Source organism: Corapipo altera, unplaced genomic scaffold, assembly GCF_003945725.1.
Source record: "Corapipo altera isolate COAL_440 unplaced genomic scaffold, ASM394572v1 218, whole genome shotgun sequence".
Lineage (NCBI taxonomy): Eukaryota > Metazoa > Chordata > Aves > Passeriformes > Pipridae > Corapipo > Corapipo altera.
In genome coordinates this window covers 113408-129461 of record NW_020885072.1, presented here as the reverse complement: position 1 = coordinate 129461, position 16054 = coordinate 113408, and the positions used below count along the sequence as shown (strand labels likewise).

Sequence of the window (16054 nt, the reverse complement as noted above, 5' to 3'; positions counted from 1 at the left end):
GGTTCCCGGTTGGTTCCCGGTTGGTTGTTCCCGGTTCCCGGTTGGTTGTTCCCGGTTGTTCCCGGCTCCCGGCGGGCGCTGCGCACCGGGCGCGGGGGGGACCCTGCGGGGGAGCCCCCCCGGCCATGGAGGAGGAGGCGGCGGGAGCGAGCGGCGGGAGGAGCTCGGGAATGGCGGCGCGGCAGGTGCGGGGGGCGGCGGGACAGGGACGGGGGGGAAGGAGCGGGGGCGGGCAGGGAAAGGGGAAGGAGCGGGGGCGGACAGGGAAAGGGGAAGAGGAAGGAGCAGGGGGCGGACAGGGAAAGGGGAAGGAGCAGGGAACGGACAGAAAAAGGGCAGGAGAAGGAGCGGGGGGTGTCCGCGCCGCCGCCGCCTCCCGTCTCCCGGTGCCGGCCTTTCCCGGCGGGAAGCGCTCCCCGCGTGGCCTGCGCTGCCCGGCGCCATCCCGCTGCCAGCCATCCCCATGGGTGAGCAGGGAGCTCATCCAGCGCCCGGGATGAGGTGCCCGTCCCTTGGGAAGGGCGGCGGGCGCTTGGCCCCGGGGGCCCGCGGGGGAGGGAGAAGCCGCCGCTGGATGTGGGTGTGACACATCCAGGGATTCTCGCCCGCTCCCGGCTTTCAGTGCTGCCCCCGCGGGGAATGGGAATGGGACCTGGCCGGGGGATGCCGAGCCCGGAAATTCCCGAGCCGGCGGGGCGGGGAGCCGATGTAGCGGGGAGGGATATATCCCTATAAAAGCCAGGGTATATCCCTATAAAATCGATAGTATATCCCTATAAAAGCCAGGGATATACCCCTATAAAAGCGAGGGTATATCCCTGTAAAATCGATAGTATATCCTTATAAAAGCCAGGGTGTATCCCTATAAAAGCCAGGGAGGTGCCGCTCCGAGGTCCCTGGAGCCGGGAGGCCGCCAGGCTGCTCCTCCGGGAATTCCCGCTGTGCCCAGTTCTGGGGATTAGCCCCTGCTGGGGTGGTCGGGACAGGCGTCGGTTGGCGCTTGGAATATGGGAATTGCGGAGCTTGTGGGTCGTGGAAAAGCGGGATGGTCCTCGTGGATCGTTCCCGGGTGGGAAATCACCTTGTGATTCCCGAAAGTGGGATATGTAATAACCCTGGGACAGCGTTCAGGGCTTGGAAGTGGCAAAACTCCTGGGTGGTTTAAAGGAACTGGATCTGAGGGAGAGGGAAACCAATCCCGAGGTGGGAATTTTACTCTCCCACCTGGATAAAACTTCGCGGGGATGAATTCCAGCATCCTCCTGCCTCCTTTTCCAGGTGGACAGGGAAAAACATCCAACTTTGTGTAGTCAGGGGGAGAGTTTTTAAGTTGTGGTTGGGAATAATGAAATTGTGGCTTTGGGAAGGCATCGATCCCTGGGTGTTGCTGACATTGGCACCACTGGAAAAGGCTTTCCAAGTGGGAAACGTGATCCAGGTGAGGGTATTTGGTGTCCCAGGTGTCGGTTTTCGGGGTCATGAAAGAGCCTTGGGGGGGGTCTTTAAAGCTTCTGCTGGAATTCCAGCTGGGCCCTGGGACTGCGTGGGCTTGGATCGGGAATGGCTGAGGGGGAGTCTGGAATGGCAGACAGGGGCAAAGAGCTCGGAACAGCGTCTGGTACCTTGTAAATAATGCAAACAACCTGGAATTTCTCCAGCCAAAACCACAAAGGAGCAGGGGAATTCTTCCCCTTTGACTCAGGATTTAAATAAGAAATTTGGGATCCGGTTTCCGAAGTTTTGCTTCCATAATATGCTGGAGAGTGAGAATTCCAGGCTGAAGGATAATGGATACGTGTTGCAGGTGCTGGTTTTGTTGGTGCTGACCCAAAACACCTGGGTTTGATCCCAATTCCAGTTTAAGGGGCACCGGGACCTGCAAAATCCAACCAGAACCCCAGGAAAAGGGATAAAATTCCCAGAGTTCTGTTGTTTGTGGGAAAGGGGCAGAGAGTTGGGGCTAAAACTGAGGAACTGAGGGAGGGAAGTGGGAAAATCCTCCTTCCAAGGCCAAAAAATATCCTGAAAAATAAGGGAAATTGGGAAAAGCGAAGTGGGATTAATTGGGACTTAATTCCTCCAAACGAGGGCACTTGGAATTCTGAGCTGCAGTATCAGGGATGGCTTTGCAAAAATAGGATTAAATCCCTTTTCCAAGCTTTTGTGCCGTAGAAAACTCTCCTTAATCCTGATTTTTGGAGGGTTGGGTTTTTTTTTTTTTCCAGCAGCTGGAAAAATATAGGAGGGGAAAGTGTTAAAGTTTGAGGGTGGAAAATGGCTTGGAAAAGATTCCAGTCTTTCCCAGGGCTGGGAATTATTTATTAAACGTCCTTGGATTAAACCAGCAGCGATTCCGATCTGTCCCAAACATCCCTGTCTTGCCTGAAGGGCTTTTTTGGGAATTAAGACTTTTTTGGGAATTAAACTGGAACGAGCAGCTTTATTTTGGGAACGTGCACCTGCTTTTCCTTCCCCCTCCCGCTCCTTCATTCCCAAATAAATAATATTCGCTCCCAACTCTGCTCCCAACAGGGATCCAGCTGACCCAGAGGAATGTCCCGAGCCGGATCCAGGCCTGGAATGTGAGGAAATTCCCCAGAAAGATGCAGCAGTGGAGATGGGGTGAGTGAGAGCATTGAAATCCCCTCCTGGAGCTGCAGGGCTGGAATTTTTAGGGAGAGAGGAGCGGATGAAAGTGCCCTTTGTGCCGTGGGACAAACGGGCTTTTGTGGGATCTGTGGAGAGCTTGGAATGTTTCTTCCTGCTGGGATAGTTTGGAGTCAGTCAAGCTCTTCCCTCCAAGCCAGCTTTGAGCTGATATTTCCCTGGTAAATCCGTGGGACTGTGGATTTGGGGATGTCGTTGTGGGGATCTCGGAAGGGAAATCAGAGGGGAAAAAGCTGGAGAATTTTCCGGGTGCAGCAACTTGGGACTTTTAAGGTGGAAGAAACTGGGATGGTTTTCCAGGTTTTGATAAGAAATGGGAAAGTTTGCTGGATTAAAATCAGATTTCTGGGTGTTTGGAGAGCACAGGGAGTCGATGCCGAGGTTTTTATCCTGCTCTTTTTTGGTACTGGAAACTGGAAAAGGTTTGGTTTTTTTATGGAGTTAAATGCCTGTAAAATGTACCTCTAAGTGATTGAAAATTCCCATAAAACAGTGTAGTATTAATTAATTTAATTAATCCAAACATCATTCAAATTTTAGGAAGGATAATGTGGAAATTAGGATATAATGGATATTCTGGGAACAGCAGGAAGTGGGAAAATCCTGCTCCAGACCCTGCAAAATGTGGGGTATAAAGTGCTGCTGGAGCTCCTGGGGGTTTTGGGATAAAGGATGGAATTCCTTTAGGAAAAACATCCCTCTCTCCTCAGAGATTTCTACTTTTCCTTCCTCCTTTTTATTCCTTTCTTTCCTCCTTCCACTGGATCCCTTACCTGGGATTTCTTTGAAGAGATGTCCAGCTAAAAGATGGAATAAAAAGCTTTGGAATATTTGCCTCTTCCTTGCAACAGGAGTAGAAAATCCTGTCAGGAATTCTGTCCTGGGCTACTAATCCCTGAAATTCCAGGCTCTTTTTTAACTCAGATCCTTCCTTAGCTGGACTTGTGCTCCTGCAGATCCCTGGAAATCCTCCTCCCACCCCATCCACTGGCATTTCTCTCCCTCTTTTTCTCATCTCCTTCAGCTTGACTTCAAATATCCGTGGAATTGCATGAAAATTCCCGGCTTTTCATTCTCTCCAAGCTGAGATTTTGGTTCCTGGGCATGGCATATTTTAATTCCCTTAGTGTGGAATTAAAAGCAAGTGGGTTCCTTGGGATGGTTTGGAAAAATCCTAATAAGGATTTTTCCCTGAAAACAGGACACAAGGTGCAGTTTGGAGTCTTAAATTCCAAGTTTCCTGGTGTTTTGCACTTCCCATTTCACCCAGCAAAGGTCCTAGAGCAACTCCTGGATAACCCATAAATATGGGAATGCCGCCTTAAATAGGTGCTCTGAGCGTTTTCCGTGGGTTTTTTCCTCTGGAACATGTTTCCTTGGGATTTCTTGGCTTAGAGGAAGGATTATCCCACGGACCTGAGTGATCCTGAGCTTAGATCCAGGCAGGATTCGGGACAGAATCCTGATTTCCTGAAGAACAAGGAATAAAATGGTGAATCCATCAGGCCACCTTAAAAAAGCTGCCCTGGACAATGGGAAGAGGCAGGAGAATCCAGGACATTCCCGTTGTAGTTCTGGGCAGTCACTACAATGGGAAGGGGGAGACTGGGGGGGAATTCAGCCTTTCATTCCCTGAAAAGGGGCTTTTCTTCCCTGAAAAACTCCACTGGAAGCAGTTCTGCTGCTCCGGGGCTGTTGGAAGTTGGAATTTCCCCAGTGGGATGGAATCTAATATTCCATGAAGTCCCAGCTTGTCTTTTCATCCCAAATCCCTGTCCTTTGTGCCTGGTGCTGGCACAGCCCATGTGTATTTTTGGAATATGGGTTTCAGCTCCAAACATGGAGCCTCTGGAGGCCTGGCTTTTCCCTCTGGATCCTCTCAATGATCCTGCAGATTGGCAGCTTGCTCCTGTGGGAGAGGAACTCTCTCACCTCCCAGGGAAATCAGGACAAGTCGGATGCTGCCTGTGGCTTTGCAGCAGCCTGGGAACGTCCCAAAAAAAAGTGGATCCGGCCCTTTTTTTGCTGGGTCCTTCCCTTTTTTACCTGGATCCCACCCTGCTTGTGCCAGATCCCACCCTCCTTGTCCTGGATCCAGCCCTTCTCGTGGCAGATCCTGCCTTCCCCCATCCCGTATTTCCAGTCCTGGAATGGTCTGGCTTGGAGGGGCTCTTGAAGCTCATCCCATTCCCACCCCAGCACCTCCCACTAATCCAGGTCGCTCCAAGCCCCGTCCAACCTGGCCTGGAGCACTTCCAGGGATCCACAGCTTCCCTGGACAGCCTGTTCCCTGGGCATTCCTTGTATGTTTTTCATCCCAGCTCCAAGTTCTCTCCAGAATTCCATCCCCAAACCCCCTGGCAGCGGTGGAGTTTTCCCGACCCGGTGCTCTGCCCTCCATTCCAGGCTATCCCAACCTTTCCACCTCCCCAGTCCTGCTTTACCTCTCGACCACATTTAACCTTTGGAGCCACATTCCCGTTTTCCCTGCTCCCATTCCGGCTGATTCAGCAGTTTGTCACCATCTCCATGGCACCGGAGCATCCGCCGGTGACATCCAATAGATCAGGAGCGCTCGGGGATGAACCGGATTTTCCTCGGAGAAGGGAAACACGAGCCCTGCCAGAGGAAGCAGGAAAACTTCCCGCTCGCTCCGCTGAAAGTCGGAGAAGTTCCATCCTTAAAAAAAAAAAGTGAAGCAGGAATTTGTGATTTCTCTCTGTGGATCTTTGTTTTCTTCCCTGGATAAAACAGGGAATGAGAATGGATTTCTTGGAGAGATTCCCATCCCCTCACCTCTCATTTTCCCCTACTTACTTTCATTCCAAGTCTTCCTCCTGAGCTTAATTTGGGGCAAAAATATTCCAGCATGTGGAAGAAGGAGCACTGGGAAGTGAGAGGTGCTTTTCCTGAAACATTCCATCTGTATTCCAAAGCGGGAAAGATGGGAGCTTTCCTAAAATCCAGTGGTGTGAGAGGAACATGGGGCAAAATGTCTTTGTGGAGCTGTGGTGGTAAAACTTGTTCCTGTGGGAATCCACGACTGGAAAACCTTTTTCCCCTCTAATTTTTCTGACTCTTCCTGGATCAATGTGTTGCCTGTGGAAAAGGCTCTTTATCCCTATGGATTTTGTTAAAAAGAGGGATGGTGAGCTCTCCCATTTGAACCCCTGGGAACAGCTGTGGGGCCATCGTGGAATTTTAACTCCACAGGGAGTGGGGACATTCCGCAGATCCCAGCGTGATCCTTGGTTGTTCCAAGTGTGGGGTAAAGAGCTTTGGAACCCTTAGTTTGCTTTGGTGGTGGCAAAGAGAATTTATGGATTCTGGGAGGCCTCGCTCCGACTGTTCCTCCTGGATGAGGGCGGAGGAGCGAGCGGAGGCGGCTCCGGAGGTGGGAATCACGTGGGAAGCTGCAGAAAAGGCTCATTCCTCGGGGAAGGGGCGGCTGAGTAAGTGTGGAGCCTCCTGGGAATTCTGACAGAGCTCCTGAACATCCCCTGCGGGGCAGGGAGCAGGAATTTGGGGGGGGGGAAATGGGAATGTGCCGACCTTGGAAGTGTCTCTGTTATTAACGTGCAGGACGTGTTTTATCCTGGAGAAAAGGGGGACTGGGGGGAGCTTCTCATTCCCTACAAATCCCTGCCCGGATGTTGGAGCAAGGTGGGATCAGGCCCTTCTTCCAGGGAATAGGTGACAGGAGAAGAGGGAACGGCCTCAGGGGAGGTTTCAATTGGATATCAGGGAAAATTCCTTCATGGAAAAGGTGGTTGGGCATTGAAACAGGCCCCATCCCTGGAGGGATATAAAATCCCTGTGGATGTGGCACTGGGATGTGGATTAGTGGTGGCCTTGGACGGTTGGATTTGATGATCCTGAAGGTCTTTTCCAGCCTTAACCATCCCATGATTCCCTGTGTGCAGAAGGTGCTCCTGAGGGATTTGGTTTCAACTCTTCCCGTGTCCTTCATGGCATAAAGAACCCGTGGTTTGTGTCCAGGGATTTCCAGGCTCCTTGGATGTTTGTTCCCTGGAATGGCTTGAGACCCTGATTTGCAGCCATTCCTGGTTGGAACTCCAGGGGTTATCCCATCCCACCTTTATTCCTTGGGACACACAAGGCTTATTTTGCTCCTGGAGGGGATGATCCCACCATGGAATGGTCGTTTTCCTTCTCCTGGGAATGGTGGAGAGCAGAGGAATTCCCTCTCTCTCCTCCATATCCAGGAACTGCTCATCCTTGTTCTCCGGAGCGTTCGGGCTGTTCCGGGGGGGCTGGATGAGTTGGGATGGATACCCCAAGACAGTAGGAGCTCCCAGGGGAGTAATGGATGGAGAGAGTGTCCGGACTCAGGGACAGGGAGGGGGATTTTGGCCCGAGGAGGACTCTCAGTTGTGGATTCCGGGAATGGCGGGGGTTCAGGCAGCGGAACTGATCCGGGGCGGATCCGAGCGGCTCCGGCCGCTCCCAAACCCTCCTGGCTCAGGGGAGCGGAAGGGAATCCGGAATCCGGCTGTTTGTTCACTGGGTGCTCATCCAGAGGCTCCCATGGATTCGATCCCACGTGGCAGCCGGCAGTGGGAGGGGCTCCGGAGCCTCCTCGGAGGTGAGTCCCTGGACAGGAGGTGAGTCCCTGGACAGGCCGAGGGAAAGGCGGAGCTGCTCAGGGGAACGTGGAAATGTATCCAGCAGGAGCATCCCGGGCTGTGCTTCCATCCACCTGAGCTCCTTATCCTCCTAAACCGTGTGCCGAGGGCCAGGTCAGTCCTGGAACATCCTGCTTGGGCGGGATCCACGAGGATCCTGGAAATCTGACTCCGGTTGCCCTTTCTGTCCCCGGCTGCCCTTGTATTTATCCGATGGAAAACTGGTTTTCCAACTGCTTCCTTTCCTCGTTAACTCTTCATTGATCACCAAGGAGCAGGATCTGGATGGGGGTGGACTGGGAAAGCGGGAGCCCCTTCCCACTGCACTGGATGGAATGAAGCGTCTCATTCCAGGGAGGCTTCGGGAGGTTCCCTTTTTTTTCCTCTTTCTTGTCCCTGGAGCTGGGAAGCCCCACCTTTTGGAGCAGGAAAAGCATGGAAGGGTGTGATTGGAGCACCCGGGAACCTTTTGGCTCGGAGTGTGGCACGAAAATCCCGGGGTTAACAGGGATTTGTTCCGCAAACCGGTGGCCCGTGAGTTCCCTGGGATTGGGCCAAAACACTCCCTCCTGGCCATGGGAAAACACAGCCCCGGAGCCTCTGGAGCACGAGGGCTCAGCATTCCCAAAAAACAGTGAGTTGGGCTTCCAGGTTTCCTTTAATGTTAATATTTCGGGAAGTTTTATTTCGGGAAGTTTTATTTTGGGAAGTTAATTCCCTTTTTTTTCCTTCCCTCTGGAGAACTTTCCCCGTTCCAGCGTGGCAAGGCTTGGAGATTTTACATGGATGGGAGGAGCTGCAGATGGATCTTCTCCCTCTGCATCCGGCCGTGCAAGCCTCTCACCTTGGACAAGGTGTCATTCCAGAGGGTGGGATACTGGAATTCCTGGTTGTCCGAGCCTGGAGAAGCAGGAGATCCTGCTCCCAGACCATTGTTTCCCTGGATTTTAGGCCACTATCCTGGTGTTTGCTCAGCTCCTGCTGCCCCTCCGCAGGAGTCTCCCGGGAATTTGCGTTTCCATCGGAGTTTCTGTTTAAACTTGGGATTTTTTTTCAAGGGAGAAAGTGACAGATGCCAATCAGGAGAGAGGAAAAGGGAGGAATTTGGGATTATCCGACAGTTGGTGGCCCTCAGCACTGAGGCTGCTGCTCCTTTCTGTGGGAGCAATGAGGAAAGGGTCATTTTTCCCTTTCCCCCTAATTTTTACGGTGTTCCTGCTGCTTCATTAGGCATTCCTGCTCTTGGAAAAGGAGATGAGCTTGGAATTTCTTATGTTCCTATGGGAACAGATCCTTGCAAGGGGTTTGAGGCCTCATTTACAAGGAGATTTGTCAGGAAAGGTGGGAAATGGATTTAATTCCTGCCTGGAGTGGGAAACTCCTATTCCTTCTCTCCCTTTTGGTTCCTGACTGGGAGTTTTCCCAATTTTTTCCAATCCTCAAGGATGCTCCATGGCCACAGAGTTAATTCCAAGCTGTCTGAATCCACCCTGTGGTCCTTTTGCCGACTTGACAAAAAAAAAATCCCCCTTTTTTTTGGGATAAGGGCAGGGAAAAGACCACTCTGGATTCCAGGTGCTCCCAGAGCAGGCTTCGGAATCCCTTTGGAATGAGTTCTCCAGGCTTAATTATCTCTAAATCCATTTTTCCCACGTGTGTCCAGAAAGGTGGGTGGGGAGAAGTTCAGGAAAACAGCTGCATTCTGGAAATTGCAGGGAATTTCAGTCCCAAAGTTAAGTTGGAAAATGGAAGCGACCAGAAGAAAAGGGCTCCATCCATGAGGTTTTTTACAGGAAGTGTCTCGTTCCCAGGGAAATTCCATGGAGAACAGTCACCTGCTGTGGGATGGGGCCTGGATGGGGGTGTTGGGATCCTGCCTCAGGCATTTGTGGAATTTTTTCCCTTTGGGAGCTTCCCAAGGAAGCCACTTGTGCCACTGTGCCGTGTCCGGGTTGTGGTCGGTGCATCCAGGACTCTTCCTGTGGGTTATAATCCCTTATTTCCTTGGAACTTTGGGACCTGAGATTCCTGCCTGAAGGTTGTCACATCCCAGATTTTGTTACGAGGGGATTTGGTGCCTTTTTTTATCCCCCCAAAGTTGGGTTTCCCATTAATTCGTGGCTGTTGTCAATTGTGGCACTTGGGATTGAAGTCCTTTGATTTTCCATGATCCCAGTGTTTAGAATGGAATTGGAATGAGCTGCTTCCAATTGGAATTAACTAACTGGGAGTGCAGGAAGGTTTCCGTGCTCCGGTGAAGAGGCAGCTCTGCCTTCCTTGGAGCCTTTTCCTTGGAACTATTTTGGGAACATGATTTCATCTTCCTCGTGGAGAGGGGGAAAAGCCCACCCTGGAATTCTGAGGGTTCCTGAGCTCCTGTGAAAAATCGTGGGACTGTGGCTCAGAATTCCCTAAGAATGGGTGTGTTGGGAAGTTGCAGGAAGGAAAACTGAGTGGGTTGTGTGGTGCTGGATCCGTGTTCTCCGGACACGAATGCAGAGGTCATTCCATGTCCTTGCTGGCAGCCTGGAGTGGGAATGCGATGCCAGGAACAACTTAGGGAGGAGTGTTAAAGAGGCAGGATCCTTTTCCAGTGGCTCCAACATCTTCCCTCCTTGTTTTCCCTTGGATATTTTACCTCTGGATTCTTTGGCTCCCGTCCTGAGAATGTGAAATCCTGTGGCAGGCTTGGGAATTGCTGGGTTTGGTTCCTCCGTGCTGTTGTGTAGGTGAGCTTTTATCCCAAGAACTCCAGGGCCTGGATTGTCTCCCTGCTGTTTTCCTGGTGGGAACAGAGGATTTTCCCGTTTCCAACTTTCCTTCTGGCTGGAACACCTTGGAAAAATTCCAGCAGCGCTGGGAAATCCTTGAACTGAGGGTGAAGGGTTTGTAGTGTCATTCCATGTCCTTATTCCCGTGTTCCAGAGGGATCCTTTGGGCCTGTTGGGGTCATTGGAGCTCTGCTGGACACTGATCCCAGCTGGGATTGAGGAATACTTTGGAGGGAGGGAGAAACCTGTGGATATTCATTTTTTCCAGCCTAAGGAGTGCTTGGATTCGTCAGGTGCTGGACAATTCCAAGCTGGATGCTGTAGCTGACTTTTCCAGGTCTGTCTGCTTGGCTGTTTTCCCTCATGGAATGACAATATCCCAAGGGCTGGGACACTTTTCGTTATCCCAGGTGGCTCCAAGCTCCATCCAGCCTGGCCTTGGGCATTTCCAGGGATGGGGCAGCCACAGCTTCCCTGGGAAACCTGTGCCAGGGCCTCCCCATCCTCCCGGGGAAGGAATCCTTCCCAATATCCCACTCTGTGTCAGTGGGAAGGGTTGGGATGCCAGAAATATTCCTTCAGGTTCTGTTCCATCAAATGAGTTTGCAGGAATAATTCCAGGATATCCTGATTTTTCCAGAAAGGCTCGAAAAACTCCGGAGTTTAGGGGCAGGGAATAGATTTTGCTGGATGAGATTCCAGGTTGGTGCTCTTGGGAGGAAGAAGGTGTTGGAAAGTGGGAATTTGGGAAGGTTTGGGGACCACTGGGAAAAAGCTGTGAAACACAGACGTGGCATTTCCAGGGAATTCACAGCATTTGGGAATATTCCCTCTTTGACTGCCGCAGGATGAGCTCCTCAGATAGCCTGGTGGTGTCTTCTGCCGGGAATTTTTTTTGGAATTTGGGAAAAGAAATGGATTGTTTGGGACTGGTAAGAGGCAGGAACTTGTAGGAGTTGATGGGTTTGGAGTGACCTGCTGAAAAATCCTTGGGAATGGTTTGACTGGATCCGTGGGGCTGTTTGTGGGAGTGGAGATGCCATGGGAGAACCTTGGGCAAAGGGGGATGTTTGGGAATTGTCAGCAGCGATCCCTTAGTGAGGAATGACGTGGAAAAACAGGGAGAGCTCCATTGAGTCATCCACAATAGCCTGGGGAGAGCTCCTAAATCCATGGCTCATCCCGAGGGATTTTGGGATATGACAGGTTATCCATGGCCTTTGGGGACAGACATGACCTGATCTTCCCCAGGCTGATTTCTGGGAATGTGGGATACAGGCAGGACCTTGGCGAAAGGAAACAATGATTGACGGAAATTCCTGGAATAACCAGGCAGCACCAGGAAAACGGGAATAGATGGTGCCCAGGTCAGGTTTGGGCTGTTTGAAGCCAATTCCCAACATTGTTGAACCTGGAATTGTCACAGGTTTGGGATCTGCGTTTAATGAGGACAAAGCGTATCAGGAACAGATCCCAAAAAACTGCCTGGATAGCCCCGATTCCCAGCATTTTTGACTTGCAGCTGGACATACAGCTTGGTCATGGAATGTGGGAAGAGGAAAGCGGGATAAGTTATGGGTTGGTGTCATGGGATAAGTCGAGGGTCACGAAGCGGGAAAAGCACAGTTTGGGAATGCTGGTCAGCAGGGAGTGGAGCTGAGGAGCCCTGGAAGGCCCTGGAATTCCGTCCTCCTTCAGGAGGGAGGGAAACGGGTGCTGCTCATAATTCCCGGGATGTGAGCAGAGCGTTCCGTCGGAGGGAACCTCTCCGGAGCGATTCGCGTCCCCGCGGAGCCGCCTCTCCGGCGCTCTCCCGGCTGCTCCGCTCCTCTCCAGCACATCCTTGGGGAGGGGAGCCGGGAAGGAGCGCCAGGGAACGCTGCTGACCGCCCAGTTTTCCCGCAGTTTGGCAGGGATTTCCCTGCTCTCCCACTTCCTTCGCTCTCCCCGTGTTGGCAGCGGTGGGTCCCGGGGGCTTTCCCGGCATGTGACTCATCCCCAGGGAATTCCTGAAGCAATGAGTCAAGTTATTGGGAAAACTGTTTGCCCGCTGCTGCAAACCAGGGAGCCAAGGAGCCGCTTGCAGTAGGGTAGAGAGGCGATTCCTAGTGGGAATTCTTTTGGAATGGCGCGGCTCGTCCTCTCTCTTCCCAAAGGCATTGCTTCCGGACGAGCCGGAGCGGGGAGACGCCCCCAAATTAAACAGTGCACCTGGAAATATCCTCCGAGGTTTTTTTTTTTTTCTGCCTTTTTTTTTTTTTTTTTTGAGCTGGTAAGAATTCCGGGGTGGAAAGCTGTCGGGATTGTAGGGAAAAATAGCTTTTCCTAAAGGAATGAGGCTCCGTGTGAAACGGTCTGTGTGCGAGCACCGCTTCCCGCTCGGATCTGCCCTCGCCGGCTTCACACACCCCTTGGAACTTTTCCTATGGAAAAACCACTGGCTGTGTGGTGAACAACCAGAAATTAAGGAAACCAAGGAGTTTTCATTCCCGGTAATTCCATCCAGGAAGCAGGTTTGGGATGCTCAGCTGCCCATCACTTAGAACAGTGAGGTGCTTCCGGTATCCATCACCTCATCCCGGCATCCCATTCCCTGCCCCGCTCCAGCCGAGCTTTCCTTGCCAGCTGTTAACTGGGAGTGGATTTGATCCCCCCCCTCTGGAACATCAGGTTCTCTTCCAAACCCCAGATGAGTTTGGATTTCATCCCTCTTTTTTTCCCCCCTGGCAACTTGGCCGTTATTTTTGCCGGAGCTCGGGAGCCGTCGGGAAGCTGCTCCGTGGGCTCTGCCGGCAGGGAATGTGGGTGGCTGCGGCACCGGCACAGGGAATGGGGGATGGGTTTAACTCCCTGAGTTCTCAGCAGCCTTGGATTGTGCTCCTTCTCCGCTCCCAGATTCCCGAGAATGGGCTGGCGGTGTTCCTGGACTTGTCATTCCCGAAGGCTTTGGGTTTTCCGTAGGGTGACGAGCGTGGAGCCCTGGAGGTAAATTGTGCTCTGGCTGAGGTCAGGGAGAAAAGTGTTGGGAATCTTGGAGCTGTGGGGGGAGGATTTTTCATCCCTCTCCAAGCGTTTAATTTGGACAGTTGGAATGTCTCCCTGTCTTAAGGAGTTATCCCTAAAAACCTCTTCTTCTTTGGATGGTTGGGAAGGTCTGGAATTAATAAACCTTGTTGGATCTTTGGTACAAGAAAGACATGGAGGTGTCTGGGGAAGGGTTTGGAGCACTGGGAGCGGCTGAGGGAGCTGGGAGGGCTCAACCTGGAAAAAAGGTGGATCAGGGGGAGCTTTTTGGTCTCCACAAATCCCTGCCTGGATGTTGGATCCTGGTGGGATCAGGCTCTGTTCCCAGGGAACAAAGGACAGGATGAGAGGGAACGGCCTCAAGACGCTCCAGGGGAGCTTTAAGTTGGATATTAGGGAAAATTCCTTCCTGGGAAGGGTTGTAAAGCATTGGAACACTCCAGTGATGGAGTCCCCATTCCTGGAGGGATTTAAAATCCGTGTGGAAGTGGCACCTGGGGACATGGATTAGTGGTGGGCTTGGAAGTGCTGGGGAATGGTTGGACTCAGTCCTGGAGGGCTTTTCCAGCCTTTATGGTTCTGGGATCTGGAAAAATCCTGGCCTGTGGGGTGTCACTGGATATCCAGTGGGGAGAACTCTTGGGATCACTGCTTTGTGGGATGCAATTCCTGGGAACAGGCTCTGGATTGGTCCTGGTTTTTTAGAGGAGACGTATTCCAGAGGAGAGGATTTCTTTGTTTCTGCTTAATTCGGGGAATCCCTTATCCTGCTTTTTACCTGGGAACAAGTGCTGTGAGTGGCACTTTTGGGACTTTTCCATCCATTAGGATTTCCAAGATAATCCTGGTTCTTCTGGCAACTCCACCGCTGTGAGCAAGTGCCTGCCAAGGAGAAAGAGGGATTTTTCTGGTTAAATCATTTTTCCTTGTTAAACCATTCCCAGGGTAACAGGTGGGAAATGTCCCTGTTTGAAGGACGTGTGGGATTCAGGAGACCTGCTTCCACCTGAGGCAGGAATTGGGGGAATGGCGGGAAAAGGGGATGGATGGAAGCAAGGAGAACGTGCTCCTGGGTGTGGTTATGCTCCAGAGGGGCTTTGGGAAGGAATATTAGGGATTAGCTGGGATGGAAGGAATGTTAGGGATTAGCAGTGCTTTGTCCTGGTTACACCAACCTTGTGTCCATCCCCGTTGCAATTCCAAGGGCGGATTTACCCCAGGATTTGGGGGTTAAACCCGTGGGATGAGCAGGTGAGTCCTCGTTCCCTGGGCTTTGAAGGGCAGCTCCTGCTCCGAGGTGTATTTTGGGAATTTGTGTCAGTGGGCAGGTCCAGCTCCAGCCTGATCCCATGACGTGTGTCCCGGTGACCTTGGGGAGGGGACGGAGCCGCCTCATCCCGAGGGAGCCGCAGCCGAACTGTGCCAAGCCCTGGGAGGCTCCTGGAAGCCCCAAGGCCCGGCTCTGCCATGGACTCGTTTTCATTCCCTTCTCCTTGGAAGATGGGAGATCATCAAGGTGGAATATCTTGAAGATATTCCCAAAATTAAAATCCCCATTGATTTTTGTTCCGTGATGGGATTTGCTTACAAACAGGGCTCTTAAATGTTGCATTAATCCGTGGAATATTCCTTGACGTTGGGATCTGATCCCTAAATCTCAGTGAGGGCACAACTCTCCTTGCAGCCTTCCGGCAGCTGCTTCCCCTTGGGAAGGAGCTTTCCCTGCAGTTCCTGTGGGCTCTGCTTCCAGCAGGTGTGTCTGGAAAGGAAAGGGCTCATCTTCCTTTGGTGCCGTGCAATTTGTCCCCCCAACCTGATTTTCATGGAATCCTGGAATGGTTTGGGTGGGAAGGGACCTTAAAGCTTGTCCAGTTCCAGCCTCAACACCTTCCACTATCCCAGGCTGCTCCAGCCTGGATTTGAACACTTCCAGGGATGGGGCAGCCACGATTTCCCTGGGAAATCCATTCCAGCGCCTCCCCACTCTCACAGGGAAGGATTTCTTCCCAATATCCCATTTAACCTGCCCTCTGGCAGTGGGAAGCCGTTCCTCCATGTCTTGTCACTCCAGGCCCTTTTCCAAGGTCCCTTTCCAAGCTCTCCTGGAGCCCCTTTAGGCCCCTTTTTTCCCCTGGAGTCTTCTCCAGGCTGAGCCATCCCAGCAAATTCCTCAGGCTGGCTTCGGGACACTCTGTATGGATGTCACCACATCCCCCCTTCTCCCTGCGAGGCGAGAACAATTCCCAGATTGTGTGGAATCAACTCGGGAATAGAAAGGGCTTCATTTAAAGCCCTTCAGAACAGCTGGAAGGGGCCCGATGGAGTCGGATCCAGGGCGGAATTGATGATTTCCGGCAAGTCCAGTCGGTGTCCTGTGGGAACAGGAGGGTTCTGTGAGCTGCAGGGGGGTGATCCAGCCCGTATTCCATGTGGGAAGGAAGGACGTGGCATTTCAGCCAGGGAGAGGGATCCCGGGAGCCTCCTGGGGAACAGCAAAGGGCTTTGTCCCGCAGTGGCACCTGCAACCATCCCCTGGGGCCTGGAAATCCTGGATTTTGGGGAATTCTGTAGCCCTGAGCAGCGGAGATGAACGTGTGGCTTGTTTTGATGGAATGTCTTTGAACTCTGGAATTTGGGGAGAGGGAGCTGGCAGGGGTGAGGTGGGATTGCTCTGTTGTACCTGGATCGTGGGAAGGTGCCGGAGGGGAAAGGCAGGGAATGAATACTGGGATAGCAGGGCTTGCTCCATGCAGACGTTCCCAGGGATCCGTCAGAAGGGGGAATAACTCCTGGCAGATCCCATTTCATTGTGGTTTGGGCCTCCCAGGTTTTGCTCTGGACTGCAGGAGGCTGGGAATCCATCAGGGTGGGAATGCTGAGAATATGGATGCAGGGATGGGGATTTGCAGGGAGTTGTGGATGCAGGGCTGAGGATTTGCAGGGAGT

The 16054-nt window shown here is 52.4% G+C and overlaps 1 protein-coding gene across 1 annotated transcript in view; it reads left to right on the top strand.

The window, feature by feature from the left end:
- The first annotated feature begins 42 nt into the window (after nt 1–42).
- The window catches only part of DAGLA (diacylglycerol lipase alpha), a 57463-nt gene continuing 41451 nt past the window's right edge, over nt 43–16054 (top strand). The window contains exons 1-2 of the mRNA XM_027669239.1: nt 43–185; nt 2533–2622. The gene's annotated coding sequence lies outside the window, so the exon portion shown is untranslated. The remainder of the gene's footprint in view (nt 186–2532; nt 2623–16054) is intronic.